General features: G+C 35.8%; 1 long non-coding RNA gene and 2 other non-coding genes across 3 annotated transcripts in view; all 3 read right to left on the bottom strand.

The window, feature by feature from the left end:
* Nucleotides 1-1,380: 1,380 nt before the first annotated feature.
* Nucleotides 1,381-22,829, bottom strand: part of LOC116176632 — an 85,185-nt gene continuing 63,736 nt past the window's right edge. Inside the window, exon 3 of the long non-coding RNA XR_004146480.1 lies at nt 1,381-1,614. This is a non-coding gene — a long non-coding RNA (uncharacterized LOC116176632). The remainder of the gene's footprint in view (nt 1,615-22,829) is intronic.
* On the bottom strand, nt 6,888-6,970 carry Trnal-cag. Its single transcript has one exon. It is a non-coding gene; the product is annotated as a tRNA-Leu (tRNA).
* Trnal-cag lies at nt 8,282-8,364 on the bottom strand. Its single transcript has one exon. It is a non-coding gene; the product is annotated as a tRNA-Leu (tRNA).

Raw genomic sequence — 22,829 nt, 5'->3', positions numbered from 1 at the left:
CATTTTTTTACATACCTTTTTGTTAACGTTCATAATTAGCCTTATCTTACTTGTGAAGTTTGTGTAACAGGATTAATCTCGGTGGGGCAATAAAACTATTATCATCTGTATTATTTTGCTCTATTAAACGTGCAATCAACGAAGACGTTTTGCATTGTTCCTTTTTTCGTAACATTAACGCCTACAATAATAAATAATTATGTGAAAATTTTGTAAATAGTTTAGGAAGAATTTTTGAACCTCATTTACATTCGAAGAAAGGGATGATTCCTGTTTAATGGAGAGTGATCAATTCTTTCATGTCGACTCATTTAATTCTGGGTCAAGTTGAATTTGAACACGTCAATATCGATAGATACCTATAATGCTAATCCGATTGAAAAATTGTCGCGCGTCCACGGCGACAATCAATTTAGTGTAAAATTTCGATCCGAAAGAAGAATGGCGTGTAGGTGATTTCTCGCCGCGGCTAATTTACTTTCGTTGTAATTTAGGTCGGCCTATAAATCTGATCATTTTGCTACTTTATTAGCCAATATATTTCAATTACTTCCATACACGACCACAATTTATATTGGGGGCATTTCGGGACGTGCGACGAATGCGCTTATTACAAATTAAAAAAATTTGTTTACGGCGGAAATGCCAACAAGTTTAAAAGGTTATTTGGTAAAATTAACAAATAAGGTCACTCGCCGGTTGAAAAATCGACTGAAACGTAGAAGGACGTATAAGTATACCAATTGACGGAAATCCTAAAAGGGTACGGCAATTAATTACGTTTAATTGTTAAGCAATAAAATTGATTAATTGTCGTCAAGGTTGTTTTTTTTTACTATATGCGAAAATGGGACCTCTTAATTTTTCCACCAAGACGCTATTGTATCTATACAGGTGGGTGTAACAACTCGATTGAATCGTAATTTGATTTATTTTCAGGATTGAACATTCATTGACACAGGCTCTGTTATTTACGTTTAATTTTGTGAATGGTATTGTTTACACATGAAAATAACATGGAGATGGCAAATAGGCTTTGTCCAAGCTTTTCAAAACACAAAATTAACAACGTAAACCACACATCTGCGGCATTTTAATTTTATAGTACATATACATGGCATAATTGATACAAGGGGCGAAGCGTCGATCAGCCTGGTGAAGGTACATACCGCACACATGTCAAATTATATGTGTACGAGTACAAGAATAATAATTATATGTCTAATATAATATGGAATATTTTTACACACCGTTACAAACATAACATTATAGATTTCACAATGCCACCACTATTTTATTCATGTTATTGGTGGGTAGTGCAAGAAAGTTTTTTTGTGGTTGCTACAGGATATATTATTCATTTGAAATGGCATTACTAATTCTTCCAATATTAAAAATCTGCCCTCTAGTATTAGAGCTATAAAACCTTAATTTTTTTAGTTTTGTTTTAGTACACGCTATTAGGAAAAAGCTGCATTTCACATTTTTTAATTCTTGGTTTCATACACGTTCTGTCTATTTGCTTTAAAAATAATATATAAAGAAACTCACCACATTAAAGGCTCCCCGTTGAAACTGCAAAATTAGGATATTTGTGGTCGTTGAAGTAACAATCTGCAACAAACAACAAACATTAAAACGAACACTAAATAAAACATTACATTTGCCCCTTACAAAAGATTGTAGTGTTCATAGAAAACCGCTCGAGTTTGAAAAAAATTGTCGCCCGATTGTTTTCAAGAATATGCAATTCCTCCTTCGGTACATTTGTATTAAACTAGATATGTGTACTTATCACAAATTGTAGGTATTTTCACTTTACCAAGTGCACCAATTTATCACCGCCTCTTATGAGTAATCAATCTTATCATCATCATAAACACATACTAATAATTAAATAGAACTCGTTATAAAATGTTATTGTATTTACAGTACTGCTTTGGTGCATGAAAACTTATTTTTTTCGGTTTTTATGTACAGTGTGGTCCAGTTTCGATGGGATTAAACTTTCTTATTAGCGCAGATAAACGAAAATGGAGTACCTATACTCGTGATCTCTTCTTTCATGCTTATTCCATTACCGTTACCAGAAATAAGCTGGCGTCTTTTGTTTTTCCCCTTCAGAGCAAAACTGAAAAATGGCCGATTCATTCAATTTGCTTTAACTTCTTTATTTTTGAAGCTAGAACAAAATCGCTTTAGCATTATTCAGCTACTTTTTAACGTAAAAAAAATGCCGTCAGTCGTTTGTTTCTAGTCGAGTAACTACGCTGTAACTCAACGTTAATTTTCTATAAATGGAAATTATAGTTGACCATGGTTTCAAAAAATGCTAGTTTTACGACCTTTCCGAAAGTATATGATATGTCCTACTTACTTTCAGTAAGTTCTCTACAATAAGTTTTGTTTATTAGTACATAGGTACATATTGTCTGAAAGTAAAAATATATAGTCGCCTATGAAAAACACTTGAGAGCTGTAGTTTGTTTTTTTTGGAAAAGTTGTTTGTCGAAGTAGATTTGTCTGGATTCTTCATGTTAGTGACATTTTACAATGACCAAACACGCTAACTATGAAAAATATGACATGTTAAAAGTGTTTATTCATTGCAGCGAAAATTCGAGAGCAGCAGGTCTTCAACATCAGTTACAATTTCCCAAAAAGATACAACTAAATGTAAAATCATGTTTAGACAGTAAATTCTTGTTATTTATTATTGTTATTAAATAATATTATGTGTTAAACATATACATTTTAGGTTTCGAGGACTAAAACATTACAAATTTTAAAACGCAGAAATACAAATCATATAAATATCATAAGAACCAATATTTAAAATCTGAAGATTTACCTAAATGGCACGAGATTCGTCATGGGTTTCTTAGGAAGGAAAATAAGGTCCAAAATTTTAGCGATAACAATATTTGGAGTGACGAAGCACACATATCAAGTACTGGAATTTTTAATAGATAAAATAACCGCTACTGGGCAAATGAAAACCCGCATCTAACTAAATTTGCGTTTAATGTGTGGTGTTGCTTGAAACGACATAGTTTTAAAATACTATATTTGTAGAGGCACGCTTAGACCTGACAGATATATGCAAACATTAGAGCACAACCTGAAAGATTTACCCCATAATATTATTTTAGACGAGAGACGAACGGTTATTTTTCAGCAAGACGGTGCTCCAGCTCATAATGCGTTAATTGTTCAAAATTATTCAAAATCAACTAATTGGATGGGGACGCAGAGACCAATAAAATGGGCAACACGTTCACCCGACTAAAACGCATTGGATTTTTGATAAAATTTATAAATATCCTTCTATATAACTGAGGAAGATTTACGGGAAAGTCTAGAAAAAGTATGAAGCAGTCCAACCACTACAAATCCTGAATCCAACAAGATCTTTGAGAAAGAGATCCAACATGTGCATTTTCCACAATTGAGAGCACTTTGAAAAATATTTGTAGATTTTGTTCAATATCAGTTAGTTCACAGTTTTGTTTACTGTTTTTTTTTTAAATGTTGGTGAAACTTATTCTTCAACTGTTTCATAGGCGACTACATTTTGTGTTATTTATCTTCAGGCAAGATGTATTAATAAACAAAATTTATTGTAAAGCACTTATTATTGAAAACAAGTATGATATATCTACATTCTAAGTAAAACAAGCATTTTTTAGAACCATGGCCAACTATAATTTCCATTTAAAATAAATTAACTTTGAGTTACAGCGTAATTACTAAAAGGGCTAGAAACAAACGACTGACGGCATTGATTTCTACGTTAAAAATTGCCTGAATATTGCTACCAATTTCAAAACTTCAAAAATAAAGCAGTTAGAGCAAATTGAAGGAATCGGCCTTTTTTCAATTTTTCTCTGTAGGGGAAAAACCAAAGACGGGACTTATTTCTGGCAACGGAAATGGAATAAGTATGAAAAAATGATCAAAGTCCTCGTGTGAGATCGAAGGGACTTCAGCGCATTTTTGTGTGGCAGATCAGTGTTTTATTAGCCAATATTGACGCCACCATTAATAAGATCTTGCCGAAAGCTACCACGTTCACTTTGTCGGTACCATTTTCTCACTTACCGTGCACTTGCAATTCGCGTTTGAAGTTTTGACTCCACCATTAGTAAAATCCTTTGGGGGTTACCATATTCCCTTTGTCGACACCCACTTCTGATCACCCGCAACAATTCGGATTTGAAGTTTCGACTCCACCATCAGTAAGATCTCGTCGGGGGTTACCACATTCCCTTTGTCGATACACAGTTCCGACGTCCCGTTCATTCGTAAGTAATTCACATTTTGGTAGATTTCGCTAAAATCCCGGCATAAAATCGTATTCAACTTTTGGGTACTTCACATAGCTCGACCTTCTATTAGTGACACGAGAAAGAGAGACCGCGATTCGCGATGTAAGAAACTTTTGGGCGCCCAAAGTCGACTACCCCTCGAAGCGCGCCGCGCAAAAGGTGGTTTATTTCGCCCCTAGGAAAAAAAACAAAATTCCGCCACGCAGGAGTTGTGCGCGGTGACAAGATCTTCCCGACGACACCAATTTGAAAACAATCGGAGAAAAACTGTAGAAGAAGATAGATAAAAACTGAAAAATCTCCAGGTTAGTATAATACGCTCGGGGAGGGCGTCCAGATGTCGTCGACTCCAAATCTTGTAGCCCCATCCCTAACGTTCTTAATTACACGGCCCCGATAGTTACATGTACACTCCTTGTCTTTTTACAAGCGTTTTTCTACGGGCGCGCATTTACTGCCAGCCAGCCAGCCGACCAGCCAGCCAGCCAGCCAAAGTGAGATTAAAAGCTACTTTTTACAAAAAAAAATTTTTGCAAAAATGCGCTAAAAAGAGGCCACGAAGTCATATTCGTTTATCTGCGCTAATAAAAAAGTTACCTATTTAATCCCATCGAAATTGGACAACCAAGATTGATAAATTACTATATCGTCTTTTGTTAACGTTTATTATTATTTTTTCAAAACTCATTAACAGAAGAAATATGCACAGAACAGATCAAGGAATTACCTCTTTAATTTTTGCCGCATGTTTCACACCCTGTATTTTGCTATTACATACAAAGAACCATTGCCAAAACTGCTGTGTAAACGTTTACTGTCGTGAACCGGAGAAGAGATTAAATTCTGGTTGTTCGTAAAATCATCTTAATTGACACATTAGAAAAAATTAAGTAACCAACATTAAAGTGCAAAATTTTTACGTAGTGAAGTTTTGTCTTACTTGTCATAATCTATCCATGTGACTCCAAATTTTTACTTAAACCGTTAACACCAAACAGTTTTAATAATAAAAATTGTGGTTTGCTCGTAACTTTTAAAATACAAGATCTATTCTAATATTCATGATTACTGAAGGAGGATTGTATCCAACCCAATTCTGTATCAACATTGTCACATGCAAGAGGTCCGTTAAAAGGTACCATTTTTTTCATTTATGTAAAATTAAAGGTTTGAATCTTTAAGGAAAAAAATGGTCGTAATTTTAAATTTGATTGAGGTTTAAAAGAAAATCCTCCTTCCCAAAAGGTCGTATAACGGTCTATATGTGTAACGGGCGATCAAAAATGAGTTGCTGCGAGTCGCCTTTGGAAGTTCAAGTTAAGTACGATTTTCCAATGTAAATAAAAATTCCTTCCAAAGGTGACTCGACAGCAACTCATTTTTGATCGCATAGTACAAAGGAACATAAGGCATGTGCATAACATTCCGCAGTCTGCAGAGCTATCTATAAGCTAAGGAATGCAAAAAGAACGAACTAAATGTGTATCTTGAAAACTGTAAGAGTAGTTCAGGCCTCGGACCGACGGACGGAGGGACGGAAAAAGTGGTCATAATAGCGCCTTCCTACATGAGTTGGAAAGGCGTAAGGGACGAAAGACAATAATGAGACAAAAAGAAGCTTAATGAAGAATTAAAGATGGAAAGAAGTTGCGAGTTAAAATTTTAAGAGCAAGAGCGGTTAGTCAAATATAAGAAACAAAGCAAGGGATGCAGCAAGGAGAGAAAGAAAGATGGAAATAAGATCAAGGAATTGATGGAAGAAATAAAGTCAATGAAAATAAACACGATTATTGCGAAGTACCTATGCAGGGAATCATAATAGATAAAACTTAAAAGTAGTTAAAAATGAGGCAGATGAAGAAAAATTGGAACTTTGGAACGCAAGACACGCCAGTTGGTCTAAATAATTATTTAAGAAAAAAAGCGCCAATAAGGAAATTAAAAAAAAATGTAAATCGGTTAATAATCATGAGCTTTTTTTGAACTTTTCAACGGCACCGTTTGCAATTTTTTGTTCCAGTAGTTAGTTCACAAATTAATTTTTAAAAAAACGCTCTGTTAATGTTAACTTATCGTCAATTTGACAAGTACAAGTTAATTTATAGGGGGTGATTGCGCTGCAGCAAGATAGCTTTAAATAGGAGTTGTGAGATAACCACAGAGCTCACAAATTGGCAATGGTGCTGATGCGTAAAAAAATTATTATATTACATAATTAAATTTAAGAGAACTAGTAAAATTATAAACTTATTATTAACAACTATTTTCCTTAATTTTAGTTTTTCTATTAAATTTTGTTATGTAGATAATATCTTTTTTACGTTTGTATATCTAAGGAGGTGTGCACTTCAAGAATATGTAATAAAAATAGTGCTTACTATTAAAAAAATAAAAAAATCTAAATTGATTCTTCACAGGTACGCCACTGCCTATAATTTTAAAGTAAAGACTGGTGGCAAACTTTTTGGATAGCTACCATAAAACTAAAAAGTTTTGTTTATAATAAATATTCAGTGTTCCAGACAAAACTCTACTCTCAAACCAAAAGAAAAAAAAGATTGTCAGAAGTGGGATTCGAACCCACGCCCACAGAGTGGACTGCGACCTGAACGCAGCGCCTTAGACCGCTCGGCCATCCTGACGTCCTGTGCCCAGTCTGGAGCTGATTGTGGTACCCATCAGCTGACTAACTTACTCATCAGTGTATGTCTAATGTACTACTAGTAGGTACGCCAATTAGGCCTTGTACCAAATTATCAATGCCGACTCCAAAGCAATGGATTTCCACAAGTTTTGTTGATTTAGTGTCTTAAACAAGATATAATTGAATAGTTCCAAGGATTACCAAAAATAAGGCAAAAAACAGTTGATTTAAATTATCTAGAGTGCACAATTTTGCGAATTTAGTTAAAAGAATTATTTAATCAGCGATTTGGATTGTCTTTGGATTCCGGTTCAGACAATGAGAGTGGGAGGTATTAGTTTTTTAACTTCCCAAAGTATAGACACAATACTCTTATTGTCTTATAGGTCTAAAAACAACACACGAACTTATGTCAATTAGGTTTTTTACAATTGTTACTCGTTTAACACCATGTCAGAGCGGGAAGGACGGCGGATGTGATCACCAAAGATTGCCCTTGTAAGGACCTCTTGTTAGACGATCCACTGTAGAGGAAAAAATAGCAGAAAAGTCCAAGGTTTCTGACACAATCGGTCGCCCAAGCAGCCACGACCGTTTGGGGATGAATTAAATTAGCACAAGGTGCGGCCCTCAACAGCTCACGGCAGTTTACTGCCAGCGTAGGGTTAAATGTGTTCTGGAGCTCTGTGAAGAAAACCTTGTGGACGTCTTAAAGACCAAGGATGAACTTATGGTTCACTGTCTAAAAAGGAGTCGATGGAATGGAGAAGAAAAAGAGAAGCACCACCGAGTTCAGGGTTTGTCAATCGATATGAAAGAGGATGGCTACGATCATCACAGTCAACACTTCTGCACAGAAGACTACTCGTAAGAAAAGAAGTGCGTTTGTTCGTTTGCGCAAGTCGCAATTAGTGATTGCGGTTTTCAAGAAGTGATCACCCCCCGTATAGTCCAGATAAGGCCCCACCTGTTTAGGAAATTGGGAAAGGGTCTAAGGGGACGAAGAAGAGGTGAAACCTGCTGGGCACATTTTGAGGACAAATCGAAGGCATATTTTTTAGGGGTATTGAATTGTTGTTAATGTTGGGGAAACTCCAGTTTCTTGAATTGTTTAATCTACGCCCTTTCTATAGTCAGGCCATGTTTGGCACTGCCCCTCGTATTGTTTTCAACTGAATGGGTACATTTGCTCTGTGGGTGAAAGCAGCTACCATGTCTAGAAAGTATTACGAGTGGTTTATGTTCTTACCATTACTGGAAAAGTACATTAAAAATTTGCACCTTACAGGTTCAAAAGGAAAAAAAAGTTTGTCAGAAGTGGGATTCGAACCCACGCCCACAGAGTGGACTGCGACCTGAACGCAGCGCCTTAGACCGCTCGGCCATCCTGACTTGTGGTAAATTGGTGACAAACGTGCGAGACGTTTGGTAATTTTCTTTTATACTTGTATCGTTGAGTGAAGGATTAGGAAATTACTCAATGCTTGTATAATGGACATTATAATTTAAGGGATGCAAAAATTCCATTTGGAATTTGTTTTCAGTTTTGTCATTTTCCTTTTTAAATCCATCCGTATGAACTATTGATTGCATCTAAATTGATGCTAGTACTTAGCTTAATTTTTATATCGTTCGAACTACCTACATAGACAATTTGATAAGGAACGAAAATGCAACAATTGTAAACGAAACGGTTCGAAACCAGCGTTGTTTTACTGATTAACAGGTTGCCTACTCGCGGAAATATTATTTTCGCGTCACGCACAAAAGCGGTGCATCTCATAAGCACGTTCCAATTAGATTATATAAGTGCCCCAAAGTGAAAGAATCCGAACGTTGTAAGCGGCGAAAATCTCTAAAATGTGCCAACAGTGCAGAATAATTCGGCAGCGTTCCTGGCGAGACGGCAATGACATTGACCCGCCTGCCGACGCCCGCGACGCTGCATCATTGATTGTACACAAACACCTCCCTCGCCTCGCCCAGGGAATGACGCTTTTCCGACCTTGAGGGAGGTCGCACACCCGCTCTAGATCGAATATCTATACTTTCATTGCGTTTTTCTACCCCTCTACTTTTCACATGTAAACCTAATTCATCATCGTTAAAGCGTCGTTGTCGGTTTCCCATAAGGTGCCATTAAAATGGAACAAGATTTTTCAATCTTTGTTACAACGACTCTGGAGGTTGAAGTAATATGACGCATCTTCCCCGAAGGCCGTACGTCTATTCTCCTTCTGCAGAATGGGATTGGACGTTTTCCAATAAATCTAGAAACACTATTTTCCTGCCATTTTAACTTCAATTTTTAGCCTTCGGATGTCGACTCGACAAATGTCATTTCTAACTTCAATTGCAGTAAGAGTATGTCACATTCTCCCCAGGGTGTAGTTTGTGAGTATATGAACCGATCGGTCAAGGCCGAAGGGGTAGTAACGAAATTAATCAATAATATTAAGGCAAGGCGAGAAAAATACCACGATATAACTTACATTCCAATCCAGTTGTTTAGTGCTACCCTTTCATTAAATTATAGGGGTGTCGTAGAACACTTTTTCAATAGATTTCAATTCGCCCTTCGTAAAGAATACCTACATTATTTCTAAAACACTTTTACAGAAATGCTTCAAAGGAATTAAGCTGAAATAAAACCACCGCTTCAAATGTGCAAATTCAAATTGTAAGGTCTTTTTAAAAATGTATATTGTGAAAAATACCCATACACAATTTCCACGTTAATTTAGTACAACCATTTTAGAATTCGGATTAAAGAACGCCATGATATACATATTTCACTCTAAGTCTTTTTTTATGGGGGTGGGGGTTAATGATATCACCACCGTTGTGTCGCATCATTTCCAAAAAAAAGCTTACTGCGTCACATCTGTAGCCAGTGAGTTTGTATGCCTAAAGTCACTCCTAGGGAGGTGATTCTTTGTCTAGTACCCCCAGTATGAATTTTAGTAGTAAACAATTGGTAGGGTCACTATCATTCAGTTTAGGTTAAATGCATATGAACACATTTTCTGTTAAAATTCTATATTCACGTCCACGTCTTGACCACGTGGTGTACAAGGGGTGTAAATTATGTAGCAGGTGAAAGAGAGAAAATGGACGAGGCGGTCTTCCGCGCTTGAAAACTGAAATCCGTCGGCTAAGGGAAGAAAATCTGCCTTAGCACCTTACACAATCCTCGGAATTGAACGCAAAATTGATGCGAAAATTAGCAAGGAAGTGGAAAAGAGAAGAAAAATGACAAATTGTATGCAAGTGGAAAGTTTAAGGAAGATCGCAATCTACGGAAATTTGAAGAAGCATAAAACAACTGAAATCAAACGAAACCCACAAAGTAGACCACATAATATTACTTTCAGAGTGTGAAGAATATTATAGAAAATTTCAAGTAGGCTGAGAAAACCAAAGTGAGGTAAGAGAAATCGCAGGAGATGGAGGAAACAGATTATTATAAAGATTGCAGTGCAGGAACCGACTGGAACCACCCCTATAGTACAACAATAAAACTTAAATGAGTAAAGCCACTGGTTTTGAAAGTCATACTTTTTTTCATGAATTTGCAGTTTGCAAATTCATGGAAAAAAGACACTTTCAAGTTTCAACACGTGTTGTACACGAAATTTTTTTGCATAGTGATCAATAATAACCCACAATTGAATAATTTTATTGACATTCGCGATTAACTGTCACTCAAAAATGGATGCTATTGTTCATAGACAGGACTAAACTCCATTAAAAAATGTATCACATTCCATACGATTTTTCGTAAAAAAAAGTTCGATAATTTCATCACTATGTAAAAAAGAATATATTGCGATTGAGTATAGGGAAAAGAGTAGTGAAGATCAAACTGAATCTGTAACGGGGAGATCATCTGTGCACAAGCTTTTTCAAAAATCCTAAATGGAAACCCAATACTTGTGACACATTGTTGGAAAGCTACTGAAAAATGCTTTCCAGTGGTACCAACAAAGTCAATATCCATTAAGACAATTTAACAAAAATTTAATAATTAACAAAAAAAAACTAAATGTTGACATTGAGGGATTTATGGCAAATTGGTCAAGAAGATCAACCTGAGCTGCTTCATTAAGCAATCTTGATTGCTTTCTTTTTTTCACGTTTTATTTGGTATAAGCACCTATAATACTGATGGGTCACCCTGTATGTGTATAATTTCAATTTTTTTAGGTACAGGATTTAACATTTTAAGTCACTCAGAATAATAGTACTCATCCATCAAATGGAAAATGGTACCTGAATTTAAGGTCCCTGAGATTGGTGAATTTAAGGCTATGAAAATGCATGATTATTTCTCAATGAGGGTGTCATACCTAGGAGTTTATGATATTTGGAACACTAAGAAAGAAAAGAGGCATAATGGCAGGAAGTATGAAAGAGGAGTCAAACGGATCCCTTACGAATATGGACATGAGGGAGGTATGAAAAAGTACGAAAAAGGTTTGACGGAAAGGCATATGCGAAAAGAGGGTGTGGTGAACAAAGTGTAAAAGAAGAAGGCGAGAAAGGACTAAAGTGGGGTGAACGCGTGGAGGAAAATGAATTAATCGTAGCGATGGCGTGAAAAAACATAAAAGAAAAGGTATAAAAGTGTCACAAGAAAAAAGGTGAAAAACAGCGTGAGGGATGTGAAAGAAGGATAGATGAAGAAAATACACGGAAATACACATGCAAGTGATTGAACGAGATGTAACGTGAAATGAGTATTGGTAGGTTAAGGAACAAGGATGTTGGAAGACAAATTCAAGGAGGTGTATAAGGCATATGACGAAGAAAACAGGCGCGAAAACATTTTAAGAAAGCGACACGTTACGATAAAGAGCAAATGACGTGCGAATGGGTCGTGAAGGAGTAAAGAAAGCACGAAGAGTGCCTGAAGAAGGTAAGTGAACGCGCCAGGGAGCTGTAAGCGCATGATTATGAGGTTTAAAGGAAGGGTAAAGAAAACAGACATGAATACATGCATAAAAGACTTAAGGAGGTAGGAGATTTATAAGGAGGAGGCTTGAAAAATAACGTGTGACAAAATCGTGAATTATGAGTCTTGAAGGCGTAAAGTAGTCAAGAGAAAAGCATGAAGAAGGTATTAAAAAAATATTCGGAGGAGGCGTAAAGGAAACAGAGGCGAAGGCAAGAAGGAAGAAGCCCTAAAAAAGTGGAAAAAAGGGGAGGCGTAGAAAAAAGCAGAAGCAGATGTGAAAAGGAAATTATGAAGGGAGACGCTAAGAGAACGTATATCAAACAGGGACGAGAGCCAAAAAAATCTCGAGAAGGGAGAAAGTGCGAATGAAGCGTAAAGAAAAAAAGCGACGCAGAACGATAAGTAAAAAATGGACCAGGCAGAAAGACCTGAAGAAAACGCAGGAATTAATATTCTCAAGCAGATATGTATACAGAAAAGAAGCATGGTAGTATTGGGGGGTGAAGCAAGGGAGAGAAAAGAATTCGTAAACTAGGCGTGAATCTTTCGTGGAGGAGTCATCAAAGCAGAAGGGTGAAACAGCATCAAAAACATGGAATCTGGTTGTCCAGAATACGTGAAGAAACAACAAGGGAAAGAGATTGGAGTAAAGCTCCTCTTTTATAAAAATTATAAGCTCTGAAAATATGATCTTAGCAATATCATCCATTCGTACTATAGTCCGTAAATTGAATGAATTTCAATAACGGATTAGCACTTATATTATTGCTTCTCCTGAGGTTATATATCGTTGCTGTTCATACATCAAACATTTCCGCTAAGACGTATGTGGGTTTGTGTTTTACCGATCTCGCGGTAAACTAAGAGCGAGGCTACAATATGGGCGTTTTAAACGTGTTCGAACGTCAAGAAACCTAACTGCAAGTGTAGTAGATAATAACCCCTTACTGAAATTCCTTTATTTTACGGACTATACTAGGGCACTTTGGGATTCACTCGAGCGCGCCAGATTAAAGTAAGGTGGGTTCACTACGTGTTGAAAAGTTTGCATTTCAATAATCGGCGATTTGAGTGTGACGTGAGGGAGTGGAGAGGCCACAAACATGCAAAAAAACCGTTACAGTATTTGATTGGCTTTTCTACGGTATAACTATAACGCTTAAAGGGGTCTGAGCAGTTCAAAATGAACCATGAAAGCGAATTTTCTTAGCTATTTTTTAAACAATAATGTATGGCGAATTCGAGCCAGGGATGGCTATCGTGTATGATAAGTTGCCTACGTTGAGGGTGCATATTCTCCCAACCACGATTTAAATTAGCAAAATCTTGCACCGTGTAATATTTTTCAGTATAAAAACGTCAAACTAACATAAAAGTGCCGTAACGTCGTAACGAAGTTAACTTACAGTAGACAAGTAACAAAACTTTTAGTATGAACGATCGTAACGGTCTCAAAATATAAAATATCACTAAAAGAGTGCGAGTTTCATAAAGACTAACGTTATGGTCACCGAAGGGGATGGAAAGTTTAGCGTCTGGAAATCATAAACTACGTTATAAATGTACCCAATGCCGAGACTTTTCGACGAAAGTCGTCATTATTCAAGAAAAAGCAGATTTAGATGCTGCCAAGGAGAAAAAGACCAAAAATTTGCAATCATCGGAAAGCTTTCTCGTAAACATCCTTGAACAAATTTTATTCGAGCGAAAACGAGTGATAAGTTATCCTGTCACTTTATACGCGACCGTCGCGAAATTATTCACACCACCCTCGTCTCTTAGTTCGAATAACTAACCACAGGTTTTGCCAATTGCGCGATCTAAATGTTTATAAATAATAAATAAAGGGGGTTAAGGTGGTATCGCACTGGCCCCTATAAATTTAACATCGTCACGGAATGCACGCTATATTTTCATTTTTATAGTCTCGATAAAAACTTTTCTTTTTGAAGGTTATTAATGGTGGTTCGTTCATTTTTAGTATGTTACCGTGATAGGGTTGTAATAGAAGTCCGTTGCCTTTAGACCCTTCAAGAGGTGGCGGAAAAATACTTTGTTATAAAACTGCCTAATTTATGGTAATAAGTACTAATGAGCGTTTACTTGGAAATGGTAACATACAATTTTTCTGATAAATCACCATTAACTTTGCATAAAGTCGCTAATAATAAAATAAGGGCATATGAACATCCAGGTGAATGACGTCTAGCGTCGCGACAGTTGGGACGCCCTTGGGGTTGAAGCGTCATGGTCATTGGCTCATAAAATAACACCTTTTTCCTATGCCCGCAAACTTTTTATCACCGGAATTCCTTTGTTTATATAAACGTTTACTGCTTCTTGTTTAGAATCTTGGAAAGGAACAATGAGTATCTAACACGAAAACACGTCAACTATACCTAAAACGAAATGGAGGGTAATATAATATTAGATGTAACTTCTAGACTGAAGATGTTTACGGTTTAGATTTCTACTTAAAGTGGCTGTTCTTTGTGTTTCGGGTGCATTGTTATGTTATCCTATCCTCCGTCCCTATAAAGGCCGTCTTATAATCAATTTTTGTGAGTGCCCTATTCGGCATCTCGGTTACAAAGCGTAACAGATATTTTGTTAAACAAAAATACAATTTGAAGGTCCAACGAAAATGGAGCGTTTTAGCGCTGTGTTATGTGCAAAACATCCCTCGTACAGTCAAGCCATGAGTAATAGGATGTTACCGACATCAGATAATAATTCATCAAAACGAAAACAACAAGAAAATATCGAAGACACGAAAAAACTCCGCACAAAAGCTTTATTTCTCTTGGGGTGTAAGAGCGTCCCAATTCCGTCGACGCAGTGACGCCATAAGGGCACGTGATGCCCTACTTTTCGTATTGTACCTTGGATGTAGCACATAATAACCATAAGCTACGATTAATAAAGCTCCTCTTCGTAATCGCTTTGTTACAAGGTTATAAGGGTTAGGGTAATAATTCTCGCGATACAGAGCAATAATACTCACAGAATTTAATTTTTTGATTTGTGGGATTTTGATACAAATCAAAGTCAGTCTTGAGACGCCGGAAACACTTTATAAAAATTGTTACTATCAGCCATAAGTTTTAAAGACTTTCTCTGTAGGTACAGTTAGACAACAATCTACATAAACCAAAGATCTTATCTACTTATATTCGGAATAAATTACCCTCTAAAAAGAAAATTCAGTTAAACGTGGAAGGAAAAGGACCTTTAGCTAACTGGAAAGCGGAGTTTATAGGTATTACAGTTCGGTGTCTAATTATGTTGATTTCCGTAATTAGAGTTGTTAAGACAATTTCTTTTCATTAAAACACCCTAATAAATGTCAATGATTCCAACTTTAATATTGATGTAAGCATTTCCAACGAGCGTGGGTAATTAGAATTGGATTGACGTTATATAATGTTGCTATTAAATTATAAAAACTAATTGAATAAATATTAATCGGATTAACAATTAAATTTCTTATGCGAATTTTTTACGAGGCGCTAAAACGTATGGAAATACCTGATTACGTCAAACTTGGGGGAGAATCGGAGAAAGTGAATATTACGTGTGAAGTGTGTTTACATGGTCAGTTATTGTTTGATATTTCCGTATTTCTAAAACTTGCTGTAGTCCCTTTAATATATCCCCTTTATTGGCATATTATAAGGACCTATGGATTTACCAAATCGATCTTTCATTGTAAGATCTATAAGGAAAAACGGACAAACGAAGGGTCCCAATTTTTTGGCAAAATTCGCTAAAAGTATATATGTACAAAGTGACACACACGGTTTGTACCGTGTGCAGATAATTCACCAAGAGTTTTCTTGGCTCAGGTTCCAGAGTTATAAGCTACCGAATTCAAAAAGTAGTTAAAACCTAGGATGCACAGACCAGAGAAGGGATGCTGCAATAGTGCACCTAACTTAGAAAAAGCCTAATAAGGTCATGGTTGGCGCAAAATCTTGTAGGCTAGCACTAATGTATATAATGTAATGCATGCAAGCCTTTTTTAAAGATTAATGGTGGAAGACGATTGTCGAGTTTTACTTGGTCCCACAACAAACAACTTCAGAGCTACGTTAAAAAAATCACCCACTCTAATCGCACACAGTTGTACAGTTTTACTGTGTTGTGTGTTCCTTTTTTGTAACATCTAACGGAAAATTGCGTGGCAAAATAATAGTATAATTTTTGTAAATATTATAGAATCACGTTAGCGAATATGTCTTAACAAAATCCGTGACAGTGGCCGTAAGAATATCTAATATAAAATAAAACAAGTTAAAAAGTAATCGTAAACGATTTACATAAAGCGCATTTCCACTTGCATTCATTTCCCATTTGTAAGATGCAACTTCTGTTAAAATCGTAAAAATCCGGCCACAAATATGAAAGATAGCGTTGCACATGGGCAATCCATTTTTGACGTGCTACTTCAATTTCAGTTTATGAGAAGAATTTCATTTCAGTGCTTTTCTAAATAAGAAAGTTGGAACTGCGCATGCGCAAACCTAAATTTTAAAACTACTGTTAGATTTTCCTTTGTTCCAAGCGCCTAAGTATCAAATTTCACTTAAATGGTTCCATAGATAAAAAAGTTGGCACTGCGCATGCGCAAAACAAAATTTTGAAACTGGCGCTAGATTTTCCTTTATTCCAAGTGCCTATGTATCAAATTTCATTCAAAAACTTTTATAAGTAAAAAAGTTTGCAATTCGGTTTATAAATGGTCGAGATGCGAAAAGGGCACTGTGAATTTTGAATCGATTCGATTTAACTTTTGGCATTGCGTATTATATGGCTAAAGCTATGCCCAATTTGAATTTCATGCAATTCAGTTCATAACTAACGGAGATGTAAAAGCGATCGAACATTTCTAAACAGTTATCGTTCACACGGACAGATAGATGGACAGACAGACAAAGGAACAGACGGAGAGACCAACCGGCAGGCGACAGATAGCAATGCAAAATTATAAACAATCTCTAGGATCGTTAATAAACGGCAAAAGTGTAAAATTATGGAACATGTAAAAAACGGTTTTTTGTTTTTTTTACAATAACTTTTTTTGTAAGCGGTACAGAAAAAATTCCTTCCTTGGTACAAGACTCGACACTATAACGAACCAAATAGCGAAAAAAGTAGAACAATATCTCTTAAGATAAAGAACTAGTAGCGTCGCAAAACGAGCGGACGGACGGACGGACGGACAAAGTGGCCACAATAGCGCATTTTTTTTATTTTTGTGGAAATGCGCTAAAAAAGGCGAGTAAGGCGAGTAACTTTAGTGCATTAGGAAACTAGTTATGGTATAAATATTCTTATAAAAATGAAACTTAGCACAGCGCAGTTTGCGCATGGTGGACACACCCGATGTTTAAAATATGCGATATGTTTGCCTTTACTATAAGAATTTGTTGTTAAAATTTCAAAAAAATATCAATAAATATAAAATGGTTGTCATTGCACAGTTTGCGCATGTACACATCTGATTTTTACAATATGCAATTTGCTTGTCTGTACTAGAAGCATCTGTTGTTAAAATTTCACAAAAATATCTCCATAAATAAGGAGTAGATATGTCCTCGGACGGACGGACGAAGAAAGTGGCCATAATAGCATCTTCCAACATGAGTTGGAAAATTCGCTAAAAATAAACAGTTCATCGTTTAGAAATACTATTAGATTAAAGGTAAAGGTAAAGAATGTTATACTCAATACGGGAGAACTTCTATAATCCGGAGAATAAATTATTCCAGTACAGTTTCTGTGTACGATAAAACTTTACTCGCACACCACATATGGACTTCGGGGTTTATCTATACTACCTTTCTTTTCCAGAATTTTATCAAGATGGTTGGGGATGCGATCAAGTTCCGATCTTAATAAAATTGTGTACCTAGAAATCACAACTTATTTTTTGAAAATTAAATAAGTCCAATGGATTATGTTGATGCGAACGATTAAGCATCGTATGTCAATAGGTCAAGTGACGTCACACGCTGAAAGGAAATTTTTTTCCAAGCGCAACTTAAATGTCTCTAATTTTGTGGAGGTATTTTAAAGATTCTTTGGTATTTTTATACACAGGGTGGCAATTTGAAAACTTACCACCCCCATGTCTTAGTAAATAAACGAGATATTTAAAAAAATCAAAATCCGTTTCGGTAATTCGGAGGGTGAATCACAATGACATAGTTGGCGACGCACTCCACCCAACCCCCTGCGGCCCAGCCACCCCAACTTTTATATCTTAAATAGGGACCCCCCATATGTGATACGTCGTTGGAAAGCTCTGAAAAAATGCTTTCCAACCATACCAAATAGCATTACATTTAGGTTAGTAATTATCGTGCAAATCAAAAAATAAACTAATATGGGGTGGCTGGGGCGCAGGGGGTTGGAGGGGGTACATCACCAACTATGTCATTGTGATTCACCCTCCAAATTACCGAAACGGATTTTGATTTTTTAAAACATCTCGTTTATTTACTAAGATATGGGGGGTGGTATGTTTTCAAATTGCCACCCTGTATATTTATTTAATTTACAATAAAAAACTGGAAACTTCTTCATTGTCTTCGATTTTTCAAAACCTGATAAACCTACAAATCCGAAATTATTTATTATTTCGAAATGTCGGCATATTTTTATATTCTTTTAGGGTGAATTTGATCGGAACTAAAAATGGTACATTTTATAGTCGTTTCCCAGGGAAATATAAGAAAATAAGTTGAACTTGGTAAATAATATACTATAAAGCTTCTTATTCGCCGCTTCTAAGTAGACACAGAAGAAGAAGGGCGAGAAGGTCCATTCGATAAAGCATCAAGCGAACACTATGAACATTTAATTGGAGGAAAACACAGCGAATTTGATCATGAATCAGAACAGCTTCTTACGCTTTACAATAAGATGTGAAAATTTGCATAAATTTAAACGGTTTTGATGATTTTCCAACGAAATTTATTCATGAATAAGGATTTTAATGTCTCCGAACGAAAAATTCTCTAATGAGCCGCTTTGTTGTTATTATTGATTTATTATATTGCTTGAAAAGAAATGTTACTTTCGATACTTATTGTACGGTTAATGCACATTACATTTCTATCTATTTCATACATGAAATTCACCCCGGAACCTTCACCAATAACTACATTCCTCATAGGGTTATCTCCAGAGGCGGACTGGGTACTTACGGGCCAGGTGGAATTGCATAGGGTACGGGCCATTAAAGTATTAGTGTAGGGGGGGGGGGGCTCTGAGGTGCACCACAAAAACATTTTAAAGTACGCATCCAAACTAATAAGAAAAAGTGTTTTCCGGAGAAATTTTGGCAGTCGATTTTTGGTAAAAAAGGAAGGTTATACACTGCCTTTTTTTGAGCCCCGAAAAAAAATTGTCTCAGATCGACCCGGAAAAAAATTTTTTTCTTATAGAATGTGGCCTGTAGAATCCATAATTTCAAACAGTTCCAAGATTGGGCTACTAGTTCAAAAGTTACAGCCCTTTGAATTTTTTTTCGAAATTGGTTTCTAGTCTATAACTTTTGATTGAGAAGTCTGATCGAAAAAGTACGAATTGTTTGGATTCTACGCACCCAAATTAATAAGAAAAAGTGTTTTCCCGAGAAATTTTGGTGTAGTCGATTTTTGGTAAAAAAGGAAGGTTATACACTGCCTTTTTTTGAGCCCCGAAAAAAAATTGTCTCAGATCGACCCGGAAAAAAAATTTTCTTATAGAATGTGGCCTGTAGAATCCATAATTTCAAACAGTTCCAAGATTGGGCTACTAGTTCAAAAGTTACAGCCCTTTGAATTTTTTTTCGAAATTGGTTTCTAGTCTATAACTTTTGATTGAGAAGTCTGATCGAAAAAGTACGAATTGATTTGGATTCTACGCACCCAAATTAATAAGAAAAAGTGTTTTCCCGAGAAATTTTGGTGTAGTCGATTTTTGGTAAAAAAGGAAGGTTATACTATCTCTAGGGCACTATAATTGGATTGACATGCAGATGACGGGACCACTCGCCACATCCTTTGTAGAAAAAATGATGCTGGGGGAGTTCCCGTCAAACATAGTCAAGATTAAGATCAGTCGCCAGCACCCTAAAGTTTGCCCCCAGTGCGGGATAACTTGCCAATCTTTATAAGGGGCGGGCTGAAGGAGCTGCAAGAGAGGCCCAGAAGGTAAATGCGTGTAACAATCTTGAATCTATTCAAATCAGGATTCAAATCCATTCCGAGGACGAATTTTGAGTCCAATTCTCTAATGGCATTGTTGAAACTAATGACTAATGAATTTCAATTTCTAATATTTTTAATAACAATATAGATCTATCAAAATAACTATAGTTATCGTCTAGAAATGTTGGATGTGAAGCACTTATAACAATACGCAGTATTAATCGAATGGAATGGATCTGTAGTACCCTCTGTATAAATATTTCATGTTGGAATTTGTTGTTACATTATATGTGCATATCTTATCCATACAAGGAGTGTTCACGTGTACTGAACTGATTGAGCAAACCACATCGAAGTGCGTATACATTTATAATCTGTTACCACACACTAATTCACTGAAACCTTAATTATCACATATAATTAGTAAATAAATCACAAGTTTCAGTGTTTTTCATTGATGAAACTTGTCGGTAATCCCGTTAAACAATTATAAATAATTTTTGGGAACGCAATACAATTCTCGCCAATTTTAATAATGGTACCTACACAATGAAGAAATTTTCATGATACGCAATTTAGACGCATTAAACTAATTCACTTAACTTCGTGAAATGGAAAGTTGATGAAAGCCGGTTTTAAGTTTTTGATTCATAATATACTCATACAGTTTACGTAAATTTTATCGTAATAAATAAAGATGGTAATATGGTAAAACTAATTAAATAATGATATAATAGGTCGAATAAAAACGTAACTACCGTTTTTGCTTTCACCGAAGTTTACTTCGGCCATTGTTCTTAAAGTAGTGGGCCTGCAAACATTTGATCTTCCTCCCCTTGGACATTTTAATATTTTTTTTATTAATTTAATGCACTTTTTCCTACTCCAGGCGTGCATGTTGAGGTCTCTATAACTCTCTTGAAAGCACAATTAACTTTCCTATAAGACGGAAGAAATAAATTTGTGGGCCAATTGCGAATTAGATGAGTAGTTTTGTAGCAGTTAAAATATCATTAAACATTTCACTTATTTTATTATAATTCATACAAGTTGAATAATGGATTAACTACTTCTAAATAGCGATTGTAAAGTACCAGCAGCTTCCGCGCATTTTCAACGCAATTTTAAATACTTTTAAAGCAGTTTTATACGAAGTATTAATAGGTCTGTCTGTGCAATATAATTACCGTACGAATTTGAAGACGGCGTACAAAAAAAACTAATGGGATTGAATCTGCAATTATGTATTATTAACAAACGACACCACGAACAATAGTTTCAGTTTCTGATCGAATGTGGAGATTTTAATGCTTGATTTTTATATGATTAATATTTAACCTTGCCTCTGGTACAATTGTTTGAAAAAAACATATCCATTACTCTTTGTTATTGTTCATGAGCATCGTTTATTGCGATTAGTTCAATATCATCGGTCATTGTCAAAAAGGCCACCGTTCGTGACATTTCTATTCACCTGTAAAAATTTGTGTTGCCGAGTGATTTAGAAGAATTAGTTATCAGACTGTACGGCGTACGAGGAAGGTAAGTGTTTGAAGTAATTTATTGAAATGGGCGCAGGTAGCCGGTGGTAAACCTTTTCAGGTAAAAGGGAATATAGGTAGAATAGCTAGGGCCGAAATTTCAAAACGAGGATTTACTGGCGTGAATAATTTTTTGGGCATGAGGGATTTAGATGAAATTAATGAGAAAATACCGAATCTAATCCCTATAAATTTACGCGTTGTAAATTTTACCTTCATTCAATGCTAAGCTAAATCAACTACGTTAAAAGTGAGATTTTATCTCGTATCCAATGGTTTATCCTACACTACACGTAACATAATATTATTAGAATGAATATGCAACACCCTCATCCTTTAAAACTCAAGTTGAACAAAAGAAAATAGTTTCATAGAGAATAGCTTCCTTATTTAAACTGAGACTGAGACTACAGTTAGATTGCCTTCTATAATTCGTAATTTTGGTCAGAGTGTATTAATCGGGCGGAAGTTTAGTTTAACTCAATTTAATCACATTAAAATTTCATAATGGGTTGACAATCTTCATCTACCTACCTCTTGAATAAGATGCATTGGAATAGAATTTGACTTTTCCTAGCTATAATGGCCACAAGAGGTATATTTAAGGGTCGTAATTCAACTTAAGACAGTATTTTTAGAAATAAATGCATTGAAGTCAGCTTTTAATATCAAGAAGACTTTTGAAAAGGTCACATTCTGATTCAGAATTGTCTCAGAAATCCAAACATGTAAAAATATATAGGGTGTTCCATTTAAAGATTGGACCATTTCCGGCGAAACCGGAAGTGGGCGGAAAGAGAAAAATATGCGAAAACTCTCCTCTTCACGTACCATTTACCTGTACCAAATCTCACCTAATACTCTAGGAATTATGGCTTTTATCTGATTAATCAAAGGAGATGCGAAACTATTATTAAAATGTCAGATGAAGTCGATGAAGAAGAATTCATACACACTTTGAAATGACGGTTTACTATTGGGAAAGAGAAACTAGGGGTAGGGGAAGGACATTTTCGTAAAGATCGTAGAAGATCGAGACGATAGTTTGGCTTGTAACTTGGAGCCTACACCATGACCATCCCACATTTATTTCTAATTTTTACTTCAAAATGACAAAATGAGTTCTAAACTTTAGTTACTAAAAGTCTCCAAATGCTTTTT

This window comes from Photinus pyralis, unplaced genomic scaffold (genome assembly GCF_008802855.1).
Source record: "Photinus pyralis isolate 1611_PpyrPB1 unplaced genomic scaffold, Ppyr1.3 Ppyr1.4_LG7, whole genome shotgun sequence".
Taxonomy (NCBI): Eukaryota; Metazoa; Arthropoda; class Insecta; order Coleoptera; family Lampyridae; genus Photinus; species Photinus pyralis.
Note: the sequence above shows the minus strand (reverse complement) of the source record. Positions and strands in the feature narration are given on the sequence as shown.